The sequence below is a fragment of the Lepidochelys kempii genome, chromosome 7 (assembly GCF_965140265.1).
Source record: "Lepidochelys kempii isolate rLepKem1 chromosome 7, rLepKem1.hap2, whole genome shotgun sequence".
Classification (NCBI taxonomy): domain Eukaryota; kingdom Metazoa; phylum Chordata; order Testudines; family Cheloniidae; genus Lepidochelys; species Lepidochelys kempii.
Genome location: NC_133262.1, coordinates 48554893 through 48578752, shown reverse-complemented (window position 1 = coordinate 48578752; position 23860 = coordinate 48554893). Strand labels below are relative to the sequence as shown.

General features: G+C 50.2%; 1 long non-coding RNA gene across 1 annotated transcript; it reads left to right on the top strand.

Annotated features, from left to right (window-relative positions):
* The first annotated feature begins 4316 nt into the window (after positions 1 to 4316).
* LOC140914552 (uncharacterized) lies at positions 4317 to 22678 on the top strand. Its single transcript, XR_012159892.1, has 3 exons — positions 4317 to 4469; positions 15016 to 15168; positions 20286 to 22678. It is a non-coding gene; the product is annotated as an uncharacterized lncRNA (long non-coding RNA).
* Positions 22679 to 23860: the final 1182 nt, after the last annotated feature.

Genomic DNA, 23860 nt, shown 5'->3' with positions numbered 1-23860 from the left:
TTTGGAAAGCTGCTACTTCCAGTTGATCTAGCAGCTACTCTAGTCTCCATCTTGTCTTCAATCCTGCTTCTGTCCTCTGGAGGAACCTTGCTACAAACTGAAGTTCTGAACAAAGGACTGAATGACCCATCCCAGCTGTGAATATGCTCCAGAGACGTGATTTGAACCTGCAGTTTATTTCAATCCTGCTACAAGCCTGAACCAAGAACTTTGCCATTACTGTATGTAATTGATTCCATTTAACCAATTCTAGCTCTCATCTATATTTCTTTCTTTTTACAAATAAACCTTGGGCTGTAACTGCCCTGCTCTAAGCAATTTGTCCTGAATTGATACTCTCAGAAGTGTCCAACCAAAGGCAGCATCGTTACAGTGGGGCCTCTGTTTCTCCTCTGAGCCAGGGTTCACAGGCTTGTAGGCAGCTCTAGGTCTCATAGGAGGGGTCATCACCCTCTGGCTAAGCCACAAAATTCCTCCCTTCCAGGTTTAAATCAAAGTCCCCAGCATTAAATCAAAGTCCACTCATCCACTGCAGGTTTTGGCTGGGCACAGCCCTTCCTACCAGTCTGTCCTGTTGCCTCACAGTCTGTAGCCCCGCAGCATGAAGCCCTCCCTCAGCTCCGACCAGTCAATCCAGCCCTTCTTTCCCTGCTTAATAGGGGTGGTTTCACCCTTTCACTGTCTCAGCTAGTGTTATAGGGAAGAGCCACTCCTCCCCTCTACTAGTGGTTACCAGCCCATGCCTCTTAAACAAGGGTGCATCGTTAACTGATGGGGAGCTAGGGAAGGCTGAGTTAATTGGCTTTTTGCAGCTTTCTCTCCAGAGACATGTCACAGTCGCCTAGGGAGGGGAAAACAAAAAATAACCCATACTGCTAATAAAAAAACGGAGCAATCAGCTTGGATCAGCTATCCACCTGTATCTACAGCATCCAGCATCGAAGGGCCAAATCTTCACCTCAGGAGATTGGCCGCATGGGACCAGATCCCAAGCTGGGATAGATGGATTTAGAAGCATAGAATATCAGGGTTGGAAGGGACCTCAGGAGGTCATCTAGTCCAACTCCCTGCTCAAAGCAGGACCAATCCCCAACTAAATCATCCCAGCCAGGGCTTTGTCAAGCCTGACCTTAAAAATCTCAAAGGAAGGAGATTCCACCACCTCCCTAGGTAACGCATTCCAGTTTTTCACCACCCTCCTTGTGGAAAAGTTTTTCCTAATATCCAACCTAAACCTCCCCCACTGCCACTTGAGATCATTACTCCTCATTCTGTCATCTGCTACCACTGAGAACAGTCTAGATCCATCCCCTTTGGAACCCCCTTTCAGGTAGTTGAAAGCAGCTATCAAATCCCCCCTCATTCTTCTCTTCCGCAGACTAAACAATCCCAATTCCCTCAGCCTCTCCTCATAAGTCATGTGTTCCAGTCCCCTAAGCATTTTTGTTGCCCTCCGCTGGACTCTCTCCAATTTATCCACATCCTTCTTGTAGTGTGGGGCCCAAAACTGGACACGGTACTCCAGATGAGGCCTCACCAATCTCGAATGGAGGGGAACAATCACTTCCCTCGATCTACTGGCAATGCCCCTACTTATACATCCCAAAATATCATTGCCCTTCTTGACAACAACGGCACACTGTTGACTCATATCCAGCTTCTTGGCCACTGTAACCCCTAGGTCCTTTTCTGCAGAACTGCTGCCTAGCCTTTCGGTCCCTAGTCTGTAGCGGTGCATGGGATTCTTCCGTCCTAAGTGCAGGACTCTGCACTGGTCCTTGTTGAACCTCACCAGATTTCTTTTGGCCCAATCCTATAATCTGTCTAGGGCCCTCTATTTCCTATCCCTACCCTTCAGCGTATCTACCTCTCCTCCCAGTTTAGTGTCATCTGCAAACTTGCTGAGGGTGCAATCCACACCATCCTCCAGATCATTAATGAAGATACTGAACAAAACTGGCCTGAGAACTGACCTTTGGGGCACTCCACTTGATACTGGCTGCCAACTAGACATGGAGCCGTTGATCACTACTTATTGAGCCCGACAATCTAGCCAACTTTCTATCCACCTTATAGTCCATTCATCCAGCCCATACTTCTTTAACTTGCTGGCAAGAATACTGTGGGAGACCGTGTCAAAAGCTTTGCTAAAGTCAAGGAACAACATGTCCACAGCTTTCCCCTCATCCACAGAGCCAGTTATCTCGTCATAGAAGGCAATTAGATTAGTCAGGCATGACTTGCCCTTGGTGAATCTATGCTGACTGTTCCTGATCACTTTCCTCTCCTCTAAGTGCTTCAGAATTGATTCCTTGAGGACCTGCTCCATGATTTTTCCAGGTTTCAGAGTAGCAGCCGTGTTAGTCTGTATTCGCAAAAAGAAAAGGCGTACTTGTGGCACCTTAGAGACTAACCAATTTATTTGAGCATGAGCTTTCATGAGCTACAGCTCACTTCATCGGATGCATACCGTGGAAACTGCAGCAGACTTTATATACACACAGAGAATATGAAACAATACCTCCTCCCACCCCACTGTCCTGCTGGTAATAGCTTATCTAAAGTGATCATCAGGTTGGGCCATTTCCAGCACAAATCCAGGTTTTCTCACCCTCCACCCCCCCACACAAATTCACTCTCCTGCTGGTGATAGCCCATCCAAAGTGACAACTCTTTACACAATGTGCATGATAATCAAGTTGGGCCATTTCCTGCACAAATCCAGGTTCTCTCACCCCCTCACCCCCCTCCCAAAAACCACACACACAAACTCACTATCCTGCTGGTAATAGCTCATCCAAAGTGACCACTCTCCCTACAATGTCCATATTTACTATCCTTTCTACACATCGGGATGATTTGTCCCTGTAACCTCAATAAGGATTCTTTAAAATACAGCCAGCTCCCCTGGACTCCTTTCCCCCTCATGTTATTCTCGTTGGGGATCCTGCCCATCAGCTCCCTGAGGGAGTCAAAGTCTGCTTTTCCGAAGTCCAGTGTCCGTATTCTGCTACTCTCCTTTCTTCCCTGTGTCAGGATCCTGAACTCGACCATCTCATGGTCACTGCCTCCCAGGTTCCCATCCACTTTTGCTTCCCCTACTAATTCTTCCCTGTTTGTGAGCAGCAGGTCAAGAAGAGCTCTGCCCCTAGTTGGTTTCAACGGAACTTGCACCAGGAAATTGTCCCCTACACTTTTCAAAAACTTCCTGGATTGTCTGTTCACCGCTGTATTGCTCTCCCAGCAGATATCAGGGTGATTGAAGTCCCCCACGAGAACCAGGGCCTGCGATCTAGTAACTTCCATTAGTTGCCGGAAGAAAGCCTCGTCCACCTCATCCCCCTGGTCCGGTGGTCTATAGCAGACTCCCACCACGACATCACCCTTGTTGCTCACGCTTCTAAACTTAATCCAGAGACTCTCAGGTTTTTCTGCAGTTTCATACCGGAGCTCCGAGCAGTCATACTGTTGGTTTATTTGAGCATAAGCTTTCTTGAGCTACAGCTTCGGATCACATCACTTCGGATGCATCCGATGAAGTGAGCTGTAGCTCACGAAAGCTTATGCTCAAATAAATTGGTTAGTCTCTAAGGTGCCACAGGTACTCCTTTTCTTTTTGCGAATACAGACTAACACAGCTGTTACTCTGAAACTAGTGGCTACAGTGCTGGCCTGGTGTATGCAAGGATAAACGCCTGATTGTCAAGCCAATGGACAGTTCTGCTTGTAGACTCTGTGCTCTCTCATGGTGCAGGCCAGGCAGGGTGAAACAGGGAGGGGCATAGTGTATTAAAGAGGGGGCGGAGCAGCAGCTTGGGGGAGGCAGCTGGTGCTAGTTACCCCTGGGGGATGGGGAGGGGAGACAGGTTTTGTCCTGCGGGGCGTGGGATCAGTCTGCTTGTTACTGGGGTAGAGCTTCTAAGGGACTAGGGCTGTGTGAGAAATGTGGGATGACAGACACCCCACAGCTGGGCCCCCTCCCCAAAGAGCTTGTGTCTTCTCCCATTTTGTCCAGTTTGGTGCATGGCCTGTCCTGGCGAGGATCCCATCTTCATGGGGGTGTCTGGCAAGCCCCCGGGGGCCCCTCCAGGGAGGGCTAGTGCCTCTCCTATCCCCCTCCCCCCCACCCCCGGTGTGTGTCAGAGGCATCCATGCAGTGTCTCTGCAGGGGGAGCCCATCTGATTGCATCACGCTGGTGGCGGTGTGGGGGGGTGGCATCACCAGGCTCCATGGGTCACATGCAAATAACACAGGCAGGATTCCAGGAACTGAAAACTGACTCCTCTGACCCTTGCCCCGCAAAGCCACAGGCAAAGCCACTGAAACAGGAGAGCTGCTCAGGGGGCAGATCTGCAACATGCTGGACTGGAAGGGAGCATCAGCATTTCATCCCAGCTTGATCTCCCCTAATATTCTGCTTCTCTTGGCTTTGGACAACTTAGCCAGCTGGCACTGACAGGGGTGGCAGGTTTGTAGAAATTTTGGTGGTGCACAGAACCCGCCCCTGTCCAAATTCCGCCTCCCCAAGCTCCACCCCCTACCTGCCCAAGGCTCTGGGAGGGAGTTTGGGTGGGGGAGGAAGTCTGGGGTGCAGGTCCTAGGCTGGGGCAGGGGATTGGGGTGCAGGGTACAGGCTCTGGGAGGGAGTTTGGGGATGGGAAGGGGTGCGGTGGGAGGGGGTGCAGGTTATGGGAGGGAGTTTGGGGATTGGAGGGGGTGCAGAGGGAGGGGGTGCAGGGGTGAGGGCTGCGGGGTGTGGCTGCAGATGAGGTGTTTGGGATATGGGAGGGGCTCAGGACAAGAGTAGGGGTGTAGGGGGTGAGGGCTCTGTCTTGGGCTGGGAATGTGGGGTTTGGGGGTGTGGGAGGGGCTCAGGGTGAGATTAGGAGTGTGAGGGGTGAGGGCTCTGGCTGGGGGGCTTGCAGGGTTAGAGAGGCTCAGGGCTGGGGCAGAGAGTTGGGGTGTGGGGGGATGAGAGCTCTGGCTGGGGCTGGAGATGAGGGGTTTGTGATGTTGGAGGGGCTCAGGGCTAGGGCAGAGGGTTGGGGTGTGAGGGGTGAGGGCTCTGGCTGGGGCTGGAGATGAGGGGTTTGTGATGTTGGAGGGGCTCAGGGCTAGGGCAGAGGGTTGGGGTGTGAGGGGTGAGGGCTCTGGCTGGAACTGGAGATAAGGTGTTTGGGGTGTTGGAGGGGCTCAGGGCTAGGGCAGAGGGTTGAGGGTGTGGTGGGGGGGTGAAAGATCTGGCTGGGGGTGTGGGCTCTGGGGTGGGGCAGAGCTGGGGCTGAATTTGGGGTGCAGGCAGGCTGCTCCGAAACAGGGGCCAGAGAAGAGGACTCCCCCCAGCCCTTTCTCTGCCGGCAGCAGCAAGCTCTGGGGGAGGAGCCCCCCTTTCCCGCACCCCCAGCAGCACACTCACCCCCACCACTGTCACTGCATGTGCTCCTTGGGGCCCTCTCAGGTCCAGGAATCTCCCTCGCCTCCCCTGTGGTGGGTGCCGGGGGGTGCTGCGTGTGCCTCTTCCCCTGCTGTTGCCCCTGACTGTAGCCTCACTGAGGGTGAGGGATGGGGCTGCCTCCTTGGCCAGCATGGGGCAGGAGCAGTGACTGTGGGTGGGGGGGCTCCCTGTGATGGTAGAGGGTCCCGCCGGAAAAGGGAAGGGTCTGAGGTGGAAGAGCAGGCTCAGTCAGTGTGCCCTGACAGTGGAGATGGGGGAGTGCTTGGACCCTGCGGCAGCAGTTGCTGCACGGAAGAGGCAGAGACGCTCTGCTCCAGGGCCCGGGGAAGCGCATGGGAGGCCAGGTGCAGCAAGAGGGGACCGGGGGAGGTGCGGGAGGGGGGGCAGCAGGTGGGGACACCCGGCCCCAAATATTGGTGGAGCTGGGCTCCTGGGCTCTGAATATTGCTGGTGCTAAGGCACCATGTGGAGATATAACTCGCCGCCCCTGGGCACTGAGAATAGGGTTTGAACCCCAGACCCACACCCCTAAAAGCATGAGCGACAGGAGCAGCTCCGTTAGCTGGCAGCTGTAGTAGACTCTTATCATCTTCCATGGACCAGCCTCTAGAGCAGGAGAAAAGACCCGCACTGGAGGAGCTACCCTTGCAACCGCTGTGTCTGCTTCCTTTTAGGACACTGATGGGTGTTGTCTGGAGATAGGGGAGGGGCTCTGCAGAGTCATAAGCCAGGAGCTGGCTCTAGGAAGGGTGAAAGAGGACACATGTTCCCGCCTGTGCTATTTGCATGTGACCCATAGGGCCTGGTGATGCCATCCTGTCCTCCCAGTGTGATGCAATCAGATGGCCTCCCCATGCAGAGACACTGCATGACTGCCTCTGAAACACATAGGGAGAGGGAGCAATGCGAGCCCTTGGAGGGCCCCCAATGAAGATAGGATCCTCGCCAGGACAGGTCATGCACCAAACTGGACCTGCAGCCAAATGCCTGGCCGGGATGCCAGGTCCCAGATATGACCCACAGACACAGATAGTTAATGTTTAGACAATGGAGCTGGAGCATGGGCAGACAGGGAGTGCAGGAAAGGAGGAGACCTTGTGACTGAACAAGCTGCCCCTGCGCAAGAGCCTTGGCTGTGTAATTTTTCCAGATTCTCCCAGGCCAGGTGCTAGGGGGTGGGGAGGACAAACGCCAGCTGGAGGGCAGTCTGCCAGGGGGTTGCAGATGGCTGGGGGAGCTGGGGCTGTGTGTGCACCAGAGGGGAAAAACGTCAGAGCCCATGCCATGTGCTCGCTGCCCCCGTGCAATCTGCAGGCTGGCGCTGCATGCCCAAGCCAATAGACTGTGCATCATACATGTGCCCGGTGGGGGTTGTCTTCACAGAGAGATGGCAGAACGGGGCCAGAGAGAGGGGGGCTTGATCCCAAGCAAAACCTCCTGAAGGGTCTGCTCATAGACAGTTCTGCTGGGTTGATGCCTGGGGGCAGGGAGGTGATTTACGGGAATATGCAGACATTAACCTTTCCACTAAATGCAATGGCAGAGGAGAAGGATGGTCTAGTGGCTAAGGCATTGGACTGGGAATGTGGGTTCACTCCCTTTCACAGCCTCCCTTCAGGCCAGTCCCTGCACCTCAATTCCCATCTGTAAAATGGGGCTAATAATCTTGTCCTTCATCTGTCCTGTAGTGTTCAATGTTAAGCCCTTTGACTCTTTCCACACACATTTTCAGCCCCTGGTACAATGGGACCCTGATCTCAGCTGATGAGTAATGCTCAGCATTCCCACGGTGGCAATGTTTTCCTCCTGGTGAGAGTGGGGAATCGCTCTGGTCAGTTGAGAGGCTTTAAAAGTTTCCTTTGAGATTCAAGAGGCTTCTCTGAGCACCAGCAGGGAAGGGAAGAGAAGGCCGGGGCAGCTAAGAACCCTGCTGCACTTTGTAGTGACTCCATGCGCAGATGCAGTTATTATAGCAATTGCATGCACATGGGGGTCAGGACCAGAACCATGGTGCTTGGCTCCTACAACACAGGCCTCTCTGAGCTAAAGGAAACCTCTAACTGTTTGGGGTAACAGCAGTTCTTGGAACCCTGAATGGACCTTGATCCAAATCCCAAAGAAGGCTCACGAGTGGTGAGGAAACTGAGGCAGGGATGGCATACATAGATGCTTACTGTTTTGCCTAGATCTGTAGATCTCTTGTGCAGTTTAAAGTAAAGAGCAATTGTTTTAGAAATCCCTTTGCAAAGTCTGTACATTATTTTCTTCAACTGTCACGTGTCCCTGAAAATTTAAGCTATAAGCTGACTGGTCACCTGGATAAAGCTCAGTGAACAGACATGCTTAAACTACTGGGGGCTCAGCACTGGTCCTGTGCAGCTGGACTGAGGGTCCCACTTTTGAAAGGGGTACCAGAGAATCCATCCCCAGGGAGTAAGCCTAAAGGCCAAAGAAAGAGTGTGCCTAGAGCTTACCTAGAAGAGGAGCTAAAATCACATAGATTCAATGTCGGCATCATAGAATCATAGAAGATGACTGTTGGAAGAGACCTCAGGAGGTCATCTAGTCCAAACCAAAGCAGGACCAATCCCCAACTAAATCATCCCAGCCAGGGCTTTGTCAAGCCTGACCTTAAAAACCTCTAAGGAAGGAGATTCCACCACCTCCCTAGGTAACCCGTTCCAGTGCTTCGCCACCCTCCTGGTGAAATAGTGTTTCCTTATATCCAACCTAGACCTCCCCCACTGCAACTTGAGACCATTGCTCCTTGTTCTGTCATCTGCCACCACTGAAAACAGCCATGCTCCATCCTCTTTGGAACCCTCCTTCAGGTAGCTGAAGGCTGCTATCAAATCCCCCCTCACTCTGCTCTTCTCTTCTGCAGACTAAATAAGCCCAGTTCCCTCAGCCTCTCCTCATAAGTCATGTACCCCAACCCCCTAAACATCTTCGTTGCCCTTCACTGGACTGTCTCCAATTTGTCCACATTCTTTCTGTAGAGGGGGCCCTAAACTGGATGCAATACTCCAGATGTGGCCTCACCAGTGCCGAATAGAGGTGAATAATCACATTCCTCGATCTGCTGGCAATGCTCCTACTAATGCAGCCCAATATGCTCTTAGCCTTCTTGGCAATGAGGACACACTGTTGACTCATATCAAGCTTCTCGTCCACTGTAATCCCCAGGTCCTTTTCTGCAGAACTGCCGCTTAGCCCGTCGGTCCCCAGCCTGTAGCGGTGCATGGGATTCTTCCGTCCTAAGTGCAGGAGTCTGCACTTGTCCTTGTTGACCCTCATCAGATTTCTTTTAGCCCAATCATCCAATTTGTCTAGGTCACTCTGGACCCTCTCCCTATCCTCCAGTGTATCTACCTCTCCCCACAGCTTAGTGTCATATGCAAAGTTGCTGAGGGTGCAAGACTATCCCATCATCCAGATCATTAATGAAGATGTTGAACAAGACTGGCCTCAGGACCGACCCTTGGGGCACTCCGCATGATACCAGCTAGACATCAAGCCAAGATCACTACCCACTGAGCCCGACAATCTGGCAGCTTTCTATCCACCTTATAGTCCATACATCTAATCCATACTTTTTTAACTTGCTGGCAAGAATACCGCGGGAGACAGTACCAAAAGCTTCCCTAAAGTCAAGATATATCCTGTCCACTGCTTTCCCCATATCCACAAAGCCACTTATCTCCTCATAGAAGGCAATCAGGTTGGTCAGGCATGACTTGCCCTTGGTGAATCCATGTTGACTGTTCCTGATCACCTTCCGCTCCTCCAAGTGCTTCAAAAGCACTTCAAAAGCAGGTTTCCTTGAGGACCTGCTCCATGATTTTTCCAGGGACTGAGGTGAGGCTGACCGGTCTGTAGTTCCCCAGATTTTCCTTCTTCCCTTTTTTAAATGTGGGCACTATATTTGCCTTTTTCCAATCGTTCGGGACCTCCCCCAATTGTCACGAGTTTTCAAAGATAATGGCCAATGGCTCTGCAGTCACATCAGCTAACTTCCTCAGCACCCTCAGATGCATTAGATCCAGCCCCAGTCACTTGTGCATGTCCAGCTTTTCTAAATAGTCCTTAACCTGTTCTTTCACCGCTGAGGGCTGCTCACCTCCTCCCCACACTGTGCTGCCCTGTGCAGCAGTCTGGGAGCTGACCTTGTCTGTAAAGACCGAGGCAAAAAAAGACTTGAATACTTTGGCTTTTTCCACAACCTCTGTCAATAGGTTACCACCCCCATTCAGTAAGGGGCCCACACTTTCCCTGTAGAAACCCTTCTTGTTACTCTTCACACCCATCCAAACAGCAGCCTGATGAGTCTCCAGCAGGGGACCTCAATCAGGGCTGTGAAGGAAATGAGCTTTGCATTTAGTTCTGAGCACTGTGAGGCCCATGAGCTCTTCTCTCTTGTTGCAGTGAGTTTCACAGTCTGGGTCCAGCTCCTGTGAAAGTTCTGTCGTTGTCAACCTGCCCTAGTGGCTGGCAATCTCCTCACCCAGGTTGAATGTAGCCATCCGGAGACCTATGGCTGCAGAGGGGGCAGCGTCTCTCTGTTAGATAATGCCAATCCCATGGAGGGGCCTGACTATAGGGACAGCTGTCCTTTCATCTGCCTAGCTCAATGTCATCAGCCATGCCTGCCAGTAGCACCGTCTGCTGACCAGGAAAGGCCCTGCAGGCACACTTCCCTCCACACCTTCTACTGGGGTTCAGAGACTCTAACCACTATTTCCCTTCTCTAGAGGCCTAATTCACTAATTCACTGAGTTCATACAGCTTCCCCAAAAGGCTCCTCTTTAGGCCCAGGGGTCCTAACACCCTCCTTGGGGTTTGGGTCTCCCGCCTTGGGGCCTGAGGCCCACAGCTCCCCTTGCTGGGCTGTGCTCGCTACCCCAGACCAGCTGCAGCTTCCAGCCAGATCCTTCTTCACCTGCTCCTTGTCTCCAACCATCCTCCAACCTCAGCAGGCAGCCTTCTCCAGCTGATGTCTCTCTGATCTGAGGGAAGCTGCAGAATATATACAGGCCTCTTCTCCTAGCTCATTCCCAATTAGTTGGGTGAGGGGGGAGCCTTGCCCCGCCCACTCTACAAATCTCCCAGTCCCAAACCTTTGAAAAAACAGTAACAGACTTTCTCCCAAGCACAACTTATTCCCTGGACTGCTTCCTCTCCACCAATATTGCCTAACTTTTTTGCCTATATCAAAACCTCCCAAAATCTTAAAGGGCCATGCCATGTGACTAGGGTGAGCTGTCCGGTAGGCTCCACTATCTTTAGCGAGGTAGACTTCCCCATCATACTACATTACACATAGGCTTGGAAGAATTCAGTTTTTTAAAAAAATTTCACTTGATAATATCAGTGTTTATTTGTAAACATTTTTTTCAGATTTGTATCTACTTCCGTTTTCACAGTTGCTCAAAATTACAGGTTTTAAGCATTTTTTAATTTTATTTTCATCAATTTAAATTTTCAGCGGCAGGAAATTATGGGGGTCAGACGACAGCGGAGTCAGACAATAATTAGTTACTGACAATAGATTCTGAGATTCAGAAAGATAAAGCTATTTAACCATTAAAACACAAATCATTCTTAAGCAGTGTTTTTCTTACTTTGCCTATTGGTAAATTTCTGTTATTATCAATGGAAATATTTTTTGATTGTTTGTGTGTGTGTACCATGACATTGAAGTTTACTGATGTTTATTAATAAAAATCGGATCCTTTCAAACCTATAGAATTTATGGATCTGAACTAGATCAGTAGCTACCACATCCATCCACCCACCCACCCCTCCAACGCATCTATACTGTGCTCCTCTCTGCAGTACACTGTTCATCTGGGCATCCTGCATGCCATAGAGCTTCTGCAATGTGTGTGCAGAGCTTGCTACTGTCTAGCTCCGTTCTGTAGCCACATGACTGACTTTCTTATAGTCTAGCTATACTAGAGAAGGTCCCTGATCAAACTCCCAGCTCTGACCCAGATTTTGGGGAGATTCAGGTCTAGATCAGAGTGTCAGGGCTCTCTCGCTCACGCTTTGTGAGTAAGAGCCATTGTACCCACGCTGTTCAATCTGCCTCTCCAGGGTTGGGCTCTGGTTTGCTTTATGGCCAGAATTACACGGTGGCATCACCTCCCTGTGGTAACAGCTCAGCTCCAGCCCATGGTGGTACTACGAGTCCTGTGATCTGCCTTCACATGCCGCATCCTCCAGCTGGGGTGACTGGCAGTCCTGGGAGCAGAACGGGGCATAGAAACCGAGCTGTCGGGATCCAGTCACAGGGTGGAGGACGGACAAAGCATCTATTATGCCTCCCAAGTCAAATGAATTAAACAGGAAGGACACAAAAGGAAGTGAGTGACTGGCATGAGGCGGAGAAGGGCCAGAATGCCATCCCGGGAGAAGGGAGGCATCTGCACTCTGAGGACGCATACACCTCGGGCAGTTGCAGGGCAACCATCCCTGTCACCAATTTGCCTCTGAGCAGGAGCGGACACTCAGGATCCGCAGCCCAGCCAGGCCTGGGGCTACTTACCAAGAGCCACACCAGCAGCTTTTGTGATATGGAGACCGACATGGCAAGGTCACCATCTCAGCCCACGCTTGCCACCAAACAACCAGTCGGGGCGGGGATGCTTGAGGTAGCTAGTGTTGCTGGGTCGGAGTCAAACCAGTGACCTCCAATGGAAGTGGGAGGCTGGGCTTGCCAGTCCACTGAAGCCACCCAGTCCCCCAAGGGAGGTGATCTGTTTTCCTTAGCCAGGCAATGTTAGTGTCTCCTGCCCAACGCTAGCAGAGGTTTCTGTAAACCTTGCTTCCGAGTACTTAGTCTCACTCAAGTTGGGTGCATACAAGTGTCTGGGTGAAACTTAGTGACAGGAGGTCAGATGAGATGATCTGATGGTCCCTTTTGGGCTGTGAAACTATAAAAGCTCAGCATGTTTCCTGCTGCAGCCAATGGTGGGGTGGGGGTCCCTTTGGGGCCATCTGCTAGACCCTACAGTGCACCCTGGGGCCAGGACTGAACTGATGGGGGGCGGGGGGTGATCTTTCCTGCCCGACTCAGTCCTCGCAGTGTGTATCAACATGGGCCAGACTTGTCTTCCTTTCTAGGACCCTTTCCAAGCAGTTGTGCAAGCAAAGCCGTGGGGGGCCCAGTCAGAATGTCCTTTGTCATCTGATTTGGCAACACACTTTGCACTAGAGAGAAACAACTGTGATCCAGCAAACTATTATACCTGGGAACACAGCGCGTCACGAGGGTCTGCTCTGACATCCGGCCCTCGAGCTGGGACACACACGCATACACATTCCGAGCAGGCAAGTGGGCGAAAGAATAGAGCAGTGGCCAGCCACATCCCAGTTTCCCCTTATCAGAATGAGTGTCCCCTACTCTGCCACCATACATTGTGAAAACCCCCCGTCATTGGTAACTGACCAATGGGAAGCTGCAGGACTCTGCCCCCTTCCCTCCCCTAAGAACTTGGTAGCAATTGGCTACCAATCCGCTAGCAGGGGACACTGTCCTTGATCCAGACGGGCTGTTCATCTCATCGTGTTAAGTAAATAGATATTTTAAAATATAATCAACAGCTAAAAGGAGGAAAATAGTCTGGACTGAAACATGACAGGTCCATGCCTGCGACAAGATTCGGGTCCCAGCTACACCCATGTCAAACTGAAAGCTTTCCACTGACTGTGTTGGAGTTACTCTAGATTACCAAAGTGCAAATGAGGTCAGAGCCCATGAGGTATAGAATAATAATCCCTAGCTGTTATCATCAGGAGATCTCAAAGCACTTTACAAAGGAAGTGAGTATTTTGATCGCCATTTTACAGATGGGGAAACTGAGGCCCAGGGAGACTTGTTTGAGGTCACATGGGAAATCTGTGGCAGAGTAGGGAATTGAATGCAGGTCTCCCACAACTCCGGCTACAACCCTAACCACTGGGCTATTCTTCCTGACTCACCCTCTACTACTCACTTAATCAGGTTGCTGCTCTTTTCAGGATCTATTTACACTGGAAAAAAGCCACATGACAGCGAGTCTCAGATCCCTGGTCATCTGACTTGGGCTCGTGGGGCTCATGCTATGGGGCTAAAAATAGCAGTGTAGACATTCCTGCTGTGGTCAGTTGACCCAGGCTCTAAGCCCAACTGCCATGGAGTTTTTTCTATAATGTAGCTGTACCTTCAGATTCCCTGCCAATGTTTCCAGATCTCTCTGGTTCTGAGGTGCCTAGAAGTGGTGGAATCTCCTTCCTTAGAAGTTTTTTTAAGGTCAGGCTTGACAAAGCCCTGGCTGGGATGATTTAGTTGGGGATTGGTCCTGCTTTTGAGCAGGGGGTTGGACTAGATGACCTCCTGAGGTCCCTTCCAACCCTGATATTCTATGATTCTATGATTAAGTGAATGCTGAACTCAGATGAAGTGAGCTGTAGCTCACGAAAGCTCATGCTCAAATAAATTGGTTAGTCTCTAAGGTGCCACAAGTACTCCTTTTCTTTTTGCGAATACAGACTAACACGGCTGTTACTCTGAAACCTATCACCAGGACTGTGCTGAACTGTACTGACTGGGGCTAGCATTTCCCAGGCATGCACCCTGGCGACGTAACTCTCTCACTTAGCCAAAAGCTACAGATGAACCCTAGAGCCCTCCAGAAAGGAGCACGGAGCCTACAAACATGTGGCAGATATTAGTCACGTTGCTTTAAAGCATGACTGGAAGGCACTCAGCTACTACGAGGATGGGCGCAGTATAAGAATCAACAGAGAACAGAATAGGATACACTATTGACAGAGAAGGGCTCAAGCTGTTCCAGCTCCCAGAGTCTCTCCCTCCAGAACTTTGAGGAGTTTGGATCTTGGGGTTGGTTGTGCCCAATTCAGAGGTCAAATTGCACCCTTCACAGCTCTGTTTTGATCTAAAAAAGTCTGAGGGTTCTTGCATTTAGGGTCAGACCCATCCCAGCAATGGTGGGGGGAGGAGAGGTGGGAGAAAGGTGATGGTATTGGGAGGACAGGCCAATGTCAATCAATGTGAGGGAGAGCAGTTAACTGAATCAAGGACTGTGATACAATGGGGGACATGTTCAAAAGCACCAGAGTGATTTAGGAGCTTCAGTCCAAGTCTCAGAAGTGACCTAACGCCTGGGAGCTAAGTCCCATGCCCCCAAGGACCTGCAGCACAGATCCTCAGAGGTATTTAGGCACCTAATTCCCTTTGGTTTTAATAGGTGTTAGGTGCCTAATACCTTTGAGGATGTGGGTGCAGGTGACTTTTGAAAATGGCACTTGGGGTCCTAAATCACTGAGACGCTTTTTAAAATGTTCCCAATCTTGACAGGACAAAATGATCCCCTCGAGAAAAGCTGGAGCAGGCAGACCTAGCTTCATGCTCCGAAGGTGGAGTGAGATGGGCTTATGGAATGACCATCTTCCAGAGTCAATCCCGACGCCCTGAGGATACCAGGCCCCAAGGCCCAGATGTATAAATGAGGAGCTGTTGGCTCAAGCAGTCAGGACTGGGGCCCTGTCGTTTCAGGTGCAGTACAGACACATTGGTCCAGGCTGATCTGAAGAGCAGAGCCTGGCAGCCAGGCCCAAACCTGACGGGACCCAGCTACACGTGTCTAGGGTTGCCAACTGTGACTGAAGATGTTCCGGGAGACTTCCCCAACCCCACCCCCAACATGACGTAATGTCATTTTCTTAAAATATCCTCCCAGATTGCTTTCAATAGTTATCAGGAGATCAATGCTGATTCCGGGAGACTCCAGGCCAATCCTGGAGAGTTAGCAACCCTACAAGTGTCAGGTTTGGATCAGGTCTGAAAAAAACCTGTCCCTCTTGTGCTCAGACTGGGTCTGAGCAGACCTCTCCCAAAGAGACGAGGTTAGCCAACCCCAGCGCACTGCTCAGAACCAGCCTCTTGACCTTCACCCCTAGAAGGCCACCGTTGGGGGAGACCCCTCTCCAGGATCTTTGGAGGACTAGGCAGAAGAAGGGGAACAGAGACACACACCCCAGGAGCAGGACCGGCTCTAGGCACCAGCAAAGCGAGCACGTGCATGGGGCTGCACAATTCCAGGGGCGGCGTTCCGGCCTTTCTTTTTTTGCTTGGGCAGTTGCGCTATTGGAGCTTGGGGCAGCAAAAAACCTAGAGCCGGCCCTGCCCAGGAGCTTGCCCTTACAGCACCCACACAGCACCATCTCCATCCATAAACCCCCTTTAGGGCCTGGGCAGTTTTGCTTCCTGCTGTGTGAGGGGCACGCATCTGAAACAGGATGGGAGGAAAGACTATCACCTTAAACCCCCTGCCCGCCAGCATCTCCACCTGCCTCTGTACTCTGCCCCCTCGCTCCTCGTCGGACCCACCCTGCGCACCCCACATCTGCCAGCTCCCAGCTGCTGCACTGACTGAGAACAGCTCTACTGCTTTGCATCACCTTCCTTCAGGCAAGGTGACTGCCCTGGAGCTTGGCACTTGTTTGGGTTTGGCTCAGGGCTCGGATCATGATCCCTGCTTGGATTTCAGGCTGCAACTTCCAGCTTCTCCCAGTTCCCACATGCTAAAGCATAGCTGATGTTCTTTCGCCATTCTGTCCTGGGCAAAGCCTGGGGACCAGCCAACCCAGTGATCTCTGCGCTCCCTTTCTCTAGCGTAAGATGCCTCCTGTGTTGTTCAGAAACAGAGTTCAGAGTGGCAGCTTGCCAGGACTTAATAAAAACTGGTGATTAAAATTCACAACCTGACAGAGGGACAAACTGTGCTCCAGGTTAGTCACAAAAGGGCTTTTTCCATTCCCAGGCCATGTGGAAAGAGTGGAGTATAGTGGCTAGAGGACCTGGAGTCCTGCATTCTGATCCCAGTGCTACCATGGATTTGTTGTGATATATTTGTTATATCCACGGATAGAATCATAGAATCATAGAATATTAGGGTTGGAAGAGACCTCAGAGGTCATCTAGTCCAATCCCCTGCTCAAAGCAGGACCAACCCCAACTAAATCATCCCAGCCAGGGCTTTGTCAAGCCGGGCCTTAAAAACCTCTAAGGATGGAGATTCCACCACCTCCCTAGGTAACCCATTCCAGTGCTTCAACACCCTCCTAGTGAAATAGTGTTTCCTAATATCCAACCTAGACCACTGCAACTTGAGACCATTTCTCCTTGTTCTGTCATCTGCCACCACTGAAAACAGCCGAGCTCCATCCTCTTTGGAACCCTCCTTCAGGGAGTTGAAGGCTGCTTCAAATCCCCCCTCACTCTTCTCTTCTGCAGACTAAACAAGCCCAGTTCCCTCAGTCTCTGCTCGTAAGTCATGTGCTCCAGCCCCCTGATCATATTTGTTGCCCTCCGCTGGACTCTCCAATTTGTCCACATCCCTTCAGTAGTGGGGGGACCAAAACTGGGTGCAATACTCTAGGTGTGGCTTCACCAGTGCTGAATAGAGGGGAATAACCCACTTCCCTCGATCTGCTGGCAATGCTCCTACTAATGCAGCCCAGTATGCTGTTAGCCTTCTTGGCAACAAGGGCACACTGCTGACTCATATCCAGCTTCTCATCCACTGTTATCACCAGGACCTTTTCTGCAGAACTGCCACTTAGCTAGTCGATTCCCAGCCTGTAGCGGTGCATGGGATTCTTCCGTCCTAAGTGCAGGACTCTGCACTTGTCGAACCTCATCAGATTTTTTTTGGCCCAATCTTCCAATTTGTCTATGTCACTCTGGACCCTACCCCTACCCTCCAGCGTATCTACCTCTCCCCCCATCTTAATGTCATCTGTGAACTTGCTGAAGGTGCAAGACTATCCCATCATCCAGATAATTAATAAAGATGTTGAACGAAACCGGCCCCAGGACCAACCCTTGGGGCACTCTGCTTAACACCGGCTGCCAGCTAGACATGGAGCCATTGATCACTACCCATTGAGCCCGACAATCTAGCCAGCTTTCTACCCACCTTATAGTCCATTCATCCAGCCCATACTTTTTAACTTGCTGGTAAGAATACTGTGGGAGACTGTATCAAAAGCTTTGCTAAAGTCAAGGAACAACACGTCCACTGCTTTCCCCACATCCACAGAGCCAGTTATTTTATCATTGAAGGCAATCAGGTCGGTAAGGCATGACTTGCCCTTGATGAATTCATATTGACTGTTCCTGATCACCTTCCTCTCCTCCAAGTGCTTCAAAATGTTTTCCTTGAAGACCTGCTCCATGATTTTTCCAGGGACTGAGGTGAGGCTGACCCATCTGTAGTTCCCCAGATTCTCCTTCTTTCCTTTTTTAAAGATGAGAACTATATTTGCCTTTTTCCAATCGTCCAGGACCTCCCCCGATCACCATGAGTTTTCAAAGATAATGGCCAATGGCTCTGCAATCACATCCGCTAACTTCCTCAGCACCCTCGGATGCATTAGATCTGGACTCATGGACTTGCGCATGTCCAGCTTTTCTAAATAGTCCTTAACCTGTTCTTTCACCACTGTGAAGGCTCCTCCCCATACTGTGCTGCCCAGGACAGCAGTGTGGGAACTGACCTTGTCTGTGAAGACAGAGGCAAAAAAAGCATTGAGTACTTCAGCTTTTTCCACATCATCTGTCACTATGCTGCCTCCCCCATTCAGTAAGGGTCTCACACTTTCCCTGACCTTCTTCTTGTTGCTAATATACCTGTAGATACCCTTTTTGTTACCCTTCACATCCCTTGCTAGCTGCAACTGCAGTTGTGTTTTGGCCTTCCTGATTACACCCCTGCATGCTCGAGGAATATTTTTATACTCCTCCCTAGTCATCTGTCCAAACTTCCACTTCTTGTAAGCTTCCTTTTTGTGTTTAAGCTCACCGAAGATTTCATTGTTAAGCCGTACTGGTCGCCTGCCATATTTTCTATTCTTTCTGCACATCAGGATGATTTGTTCCTGCGCCCTCAGTAAGGCTGCTTTAAAATACAGTGAACTCTTCTGGACTCCTTTCCCCTCATATTAGCCTCCCAGGGGATTCAGCCGATCAGTTCCCTGAGGGAGTCAGTCTGCTTTTCTGAAGTCCAGAGTCCGTATTTTGCTACTCTGCTTTCTTCCTTTTGTCAGGATCCTGAACTCAACCATCTCATGGTCACGGCTGCCCAGGTTGCCACCCACTTCTACTTCCCCTACCAATTCTTCCCTGTTTGTGAACAGCAGGTCAAGAGGAGCATGGCCCCTAGTTGGTTCCTCCAGTAGGTGCACCAGGAAGTTGTCCCCAACACTCTTCAAAAACGTCCTGGATTGTCTGTGCACTGCTGTATTGCTCTCCCAGCAGATGTCAGCGTGATTGAAGTCCCCCTTTAGAACCAGGGCCTGTGTTCTGGAAACTTCAATTAATTGTCCAAAGAAAGCCTTGTCTACCTCATCCTCCTGGTCCGAGGGTCTATAGCACACGCCCACCACAACATCACCCTTGTTGCTCTCGCTTCTAAACTTAACCCAAAGACTCTGTTCCACCAGCTTGGACTCCCTTTACCCTGTCTTGCTGAATCAGGCTCTCCGGCCTCTTGCAGCACACACACACACAGGTAGGGCCACACCCAGCTGCAGACAACAGACTGAAGTCAGCTCTGTGTGAGAGGATTCACCCAGCACTCATGTGCACATCCCCTTTGCTGCCCTGGCCTCAAGCGCCACCCCTGCAGCTCCCATTGGCCGGGAACCATGGCCAATGGGAGCTGCAGGGGCAGCGTCTGCAGATGGGGCAGCACACAGCAGAGCCGTCTGGCTGTGCCTCTGCGTAGGAGCAACATGCTGCTGCTTCCGGGAGCCACTTGAGGTAAGCGGCTCCCAGAGCCTGCACCCCTGAGCCACCTCCCCACACCCCAACCCCCTGCCCCATCCCTGATCCCCCTCCCACCCTCTGAACCCTTTGGTCACAGCCCAGAGCACCCTCCTACACTCCAAACCCCTCATCCCCAGCCCCACCCCAGAGCCCGCACCCCCAGCTGGAGCCCTCACCCACCCCCCCACTGCACTCCACCCCTCAGCCCCAGCCCGGAGCCCTCTCCCACACCTTGAACTCCTCATTTCTGGCCCCAACCTGGAGCCACCACCCCAACCCAGAGCCCTTCCCCCCTCCCGCACCCCAACCCCAATTTCTTGAGCATTCATGGCCTGCCATACAATTTCCATAGCCAGATGTGACCCTCGGGCCAAAAATTTTGCTCACCCCGCTTTAGATACAGAAATGATACATGCATACAAATTGGATAATCACATTCAGTAAATCATAACCTTTCCAATGATAACTTACAAGACGCATCTTGCATAACATATATCTGAGTTAGGCCACATTCATAACATAACCATATTTCTAGGAAGAATATGGGGTGTAACATCACAACTTCCCAGCAGTGTGTGACAATAAATACATTAGAGAATGGGAGTTTTCCAGATACTACAAAGATGGGAGCCGTATATGTCTGGTATATGGATGGAGAGGTAGGATGGGGGTCTGTAGGTTTGCACTTCTGCTGGATTCTGGTCTAAGTGCTGATGCATTGCAGGAATTAGGCACGTGTAAGATGCACTCCTGTGCCCAACCTACACCAGAAGCCTTGGGAGTCATGGCTCTAGCTCTCAGGGATTCCAGGAACCATTGTCACAGAGCTGAGAGCCCCAGCTTCTAGTTTCCTGGCTCCCCGTCAGTCCACTAGGAGTCAGGGCTTAGGCAGGAGCCTTGGAGTTTGGGCTCCACTATTTGATTTGGTTCTGAAACTTTCACAGGGAAATGTTTCAATGTGTCAAAACCATTTTTTTAAATCTTCCCATCCACAGGACCCTTCACACTGGCTATTGTTTATTCAGAAATAGAATGAATGTTCTTCCCACAGTTTCAGAATTTCCCATGGAACAGAAATTCTGCCTTAGGCCCAACTCTATAGAGCAGATCTTCCAGAAAGGCAGCCAGCCTGGATCTGAAGACTTCGAGAGATGGAGAATCCACCACTTCCCTTGGGAGCTTGTTCCAGTGGTTGATCGCCCTCGCCGTTAAACATTTGTACCTTGTTTCTAATTTGAATTTGTCTGGCTTGCATTTGTCTGCACAGCACAGCGCATGCCATCTTCCATCCAGGCAGCTGTGGCTTCAATCCTATTGAGAGCAAAGGTGGTTGGCAGCCTTGTGGAAAGTGGGCAATTTTCATGACTCAGAAGGCGTATTCGGGGGGAACTAGGGTATATGTATGTGCATACAGGGTAACACCAGGAGGAAGAATTTGGGGTGGGTTGGTGGGGTGCACAGGGGAAGGTAGGGAGGTGCAAAACGGAGGGTGAATTTGGAGGAGAGAAGTAAGGCAGAAAGCAAACCATTAGAAATGGGAGCATTTGCTTTGAGCTTCTGGTTAGTGTCATGTGTAAAATTTTTAATATAAAAATACCAAGGAAATTCCCACACAAAAACTACATTAAGACAGAGTTAAGAGTGAGAGTACGTATCAGTAATTTACGGTGAAATCCATCACAAGGTGATCATAATTATCTCCAAACTAGTCTTTACAAATCCAGAAAATTCACAGTTATGGTTAAACTTAAAAGAAATCCAAACATGTTAGGGTAAGAAATGCACAGTTAAAGCACCCAAATAATCTTAACTCTTCCCTGAACTGATGTCATGTAATAGCCATACAATGAGGATTAAGTCATGTTAGTGTTTAATGTGGAAAATGCAGAGTGACCCCCGCCCCTGCAAATGCCTGGATCTGCAGAGGACAAACGGCTAGAGACAGGCCTGACCTTAAGTTGGGATCTACATTTGTGTTTAATGGAGATTTAGGCTCCCAAGGTCTGGGCATGGGCCAGGTCCTCATCAGAGCCAAAACAGCTTGCTGAAGAGTATCCGTGTTTGTTTGTGCTTTGAGGTCTCTCTGCAGAAGGAAAAGAGTTGCAGAAAAGCCGAATTCCTCCCCTCTGTGAACACATACCCTACACAAAGGGCAAATGGGTTGTTGAGATGATGGTTTTCAGGTGATAAATAAACAACAAATTCTGACCAGAGGAAGATCAAGAGCTCTGTAAAACTGGTGAATGTTGTGAGCTTGATGCTATTTATACATCTGTTTGTCAGGCAGTCAGACCAAGCCCAAAGGACTGATGGAAAACCAAGACCAAGACCCCGGTCAACGAGAATGACAGGGGTACTGTGGGTCAGGACTGGCAGTATGCAGGCAGAGCTGGATGGAGGCAGCTTGCACAAGAGCTACCTGTGCCAGCACTGCCAGTTTCGGCTCAGTAAGTGCTGGAATGACAGGGGAGAGCCAGGGCAGGCCTGGGAGGGCATTTGCTGAGTCTGCAAGAATCACCCATGCTAGGCCTGCCTGGCCAGGCAATGAGCCTTCCCACCGAACACGCCTTGGATTAAATCAGGGCTTCGGGGGCTAGGGTAGAGCTCTACCAACACCCGCCTATGTTATATGTATACATTGCACCATTATTGCTAATCCTTTATTCTTTGGGGCACCTAGAGGGCAACCAGACCTGTGCCCCTTTGCGCGGTACACGTGGAATGAACGCCCCAGGTCACATCACCTGCAGGGAATGAACCTGGGGCCTCTGGCTCTGAAAGCATGAGGTGTGATTGCTTGAGCTAAAGTACCATGGGATGCATTTTAGAAGGTACTGAGGCACCTAACTTCCATTGAAATCAGTGGGCATTAGGCACCTAAATACCTGGGCCTATGGCCATTGACTCAGAGCCAGACATTGTAAGAAACTGCAAGAGTAGACCCCTGGACTGTTGGGCTTGGGGGATACTGGTGCTGCTACCTCACCACCGGAAGCACAATCTAGGCTTCTGCTGTCAAGCCAAGCCAGGCTCTGTAGGAAATACTGCCCAGCAGGGCCTGAGTGGCAGCCAATCCCATCCCACTGATTGGCTGATGCTAGTATTTAAACCAGGAAGCCACGATGAGCTGGGAGTGGTTGTGAGTCAGGCTTTGCTGGGTGGTATTTCCTGCAGAGCCTAACTTCACAGGATCCTCCAGCAGCGACCCCGTCTAAGCTTCCAATGGTGAGGCAGCAACATCAGCAGCACTAACTGTCCCCAGTGTTCCTAGATTCTACTCCTCCAGGCTCTCGCAGGAGCAGACTCAAACAGAGCTGCTCAGGAATGTTTCGATTAAATGTTATTTCTGTTGGAAAATGCAGATTTGTCAAAATGGGCATTTTTTGTGGGAAAGGGTCAGTTTTGAAGAATTTTTCAACAAAAAATAATTTCGGAAAAAATGTTTTGAAATGTTAAAACATATTTTGACATTTTCTAAATGAAAAATCCTAGTTATCTTGTTCAGAGACATTTTCTTTACAAACTTAAATTATACTTTAAAAATACATTGAAAATGGTTGAAATAGAAACATCATGTTCTGACTGATCCAAACTGAAATTTTTTTTGGAATTTCATGAAAATTTTCAAGATTTTGACTTTTCATACTGATTTGGGATGGGAAAGTTTTTTATATTTTGAAAATGTTCTTAGGATCAGGAAATCATTCAAACCACTATTCCTGGTCTAGCCTCTAGAGGGAGACAAAAAGCAGGGATGAGGGTAGGACCCAGGAGTTGGAGGAGAACTTCAAGCAGGAAAGATTCACACAGAAGAGTTTATAGAAGTCACATAAGGAAAAAATTGAGAAAATCTAAACACCCTAATGTCTTTTCACTGACACCTGAACATGAGGCTAAAAACCCAGCTGCCTCCCAATCAGGATCTGCAGGGCTTTCACACTGTCTTTCCCAGACGTGTCATCCCACTGCAGAAGCCTTTAGCTCTGGTGTTGCAGTGTGAAAGCAGACCAGCCCATTTGCTAAATGCCACTGACAGCATTTTGCTTCTCAGTCCCTGGAGTTATGAACACAATGGTTGGCAGAAAGACAGCATGGCTAGCTTCAAATGGGGAGATGGAAAGAACCCATAAGTCTCGGGCCTTCTGGCTTATTTTAACTAAAAGATTTTGTTTTTGAAGATGGTCAGTGTTAATGGTTTTGTAGGTGTGACAGTCAGAATGTCACAAACATTTGTGACAGGCATGGCCAGGCAGGTATGTTGCACCTCTGTGTGACCATCTTCTTGATATTTCACCGAAGGGTGGGTTGTGTGGGTTCTCTACTGAGAGCTAAGAACTGGCTGATCATCATGGTTAGTGAAGATGTTTCTATTCTGCCATTTTAAGAGAGATGTAAAATGTAGAATATTTTGTTCCAAAACTGTTGGAGGTGAAACACTGGGGGTTGGGGGGCGGTCTCATACTCAATCAAGAGTGAGCACAATCAGCATCTTTTGACCCAGCCCAGCCCTGTATTTACATGCAGGCCTGATATTTCCAAAGAAATGAACCTGAAGAACAGACTGAATAGG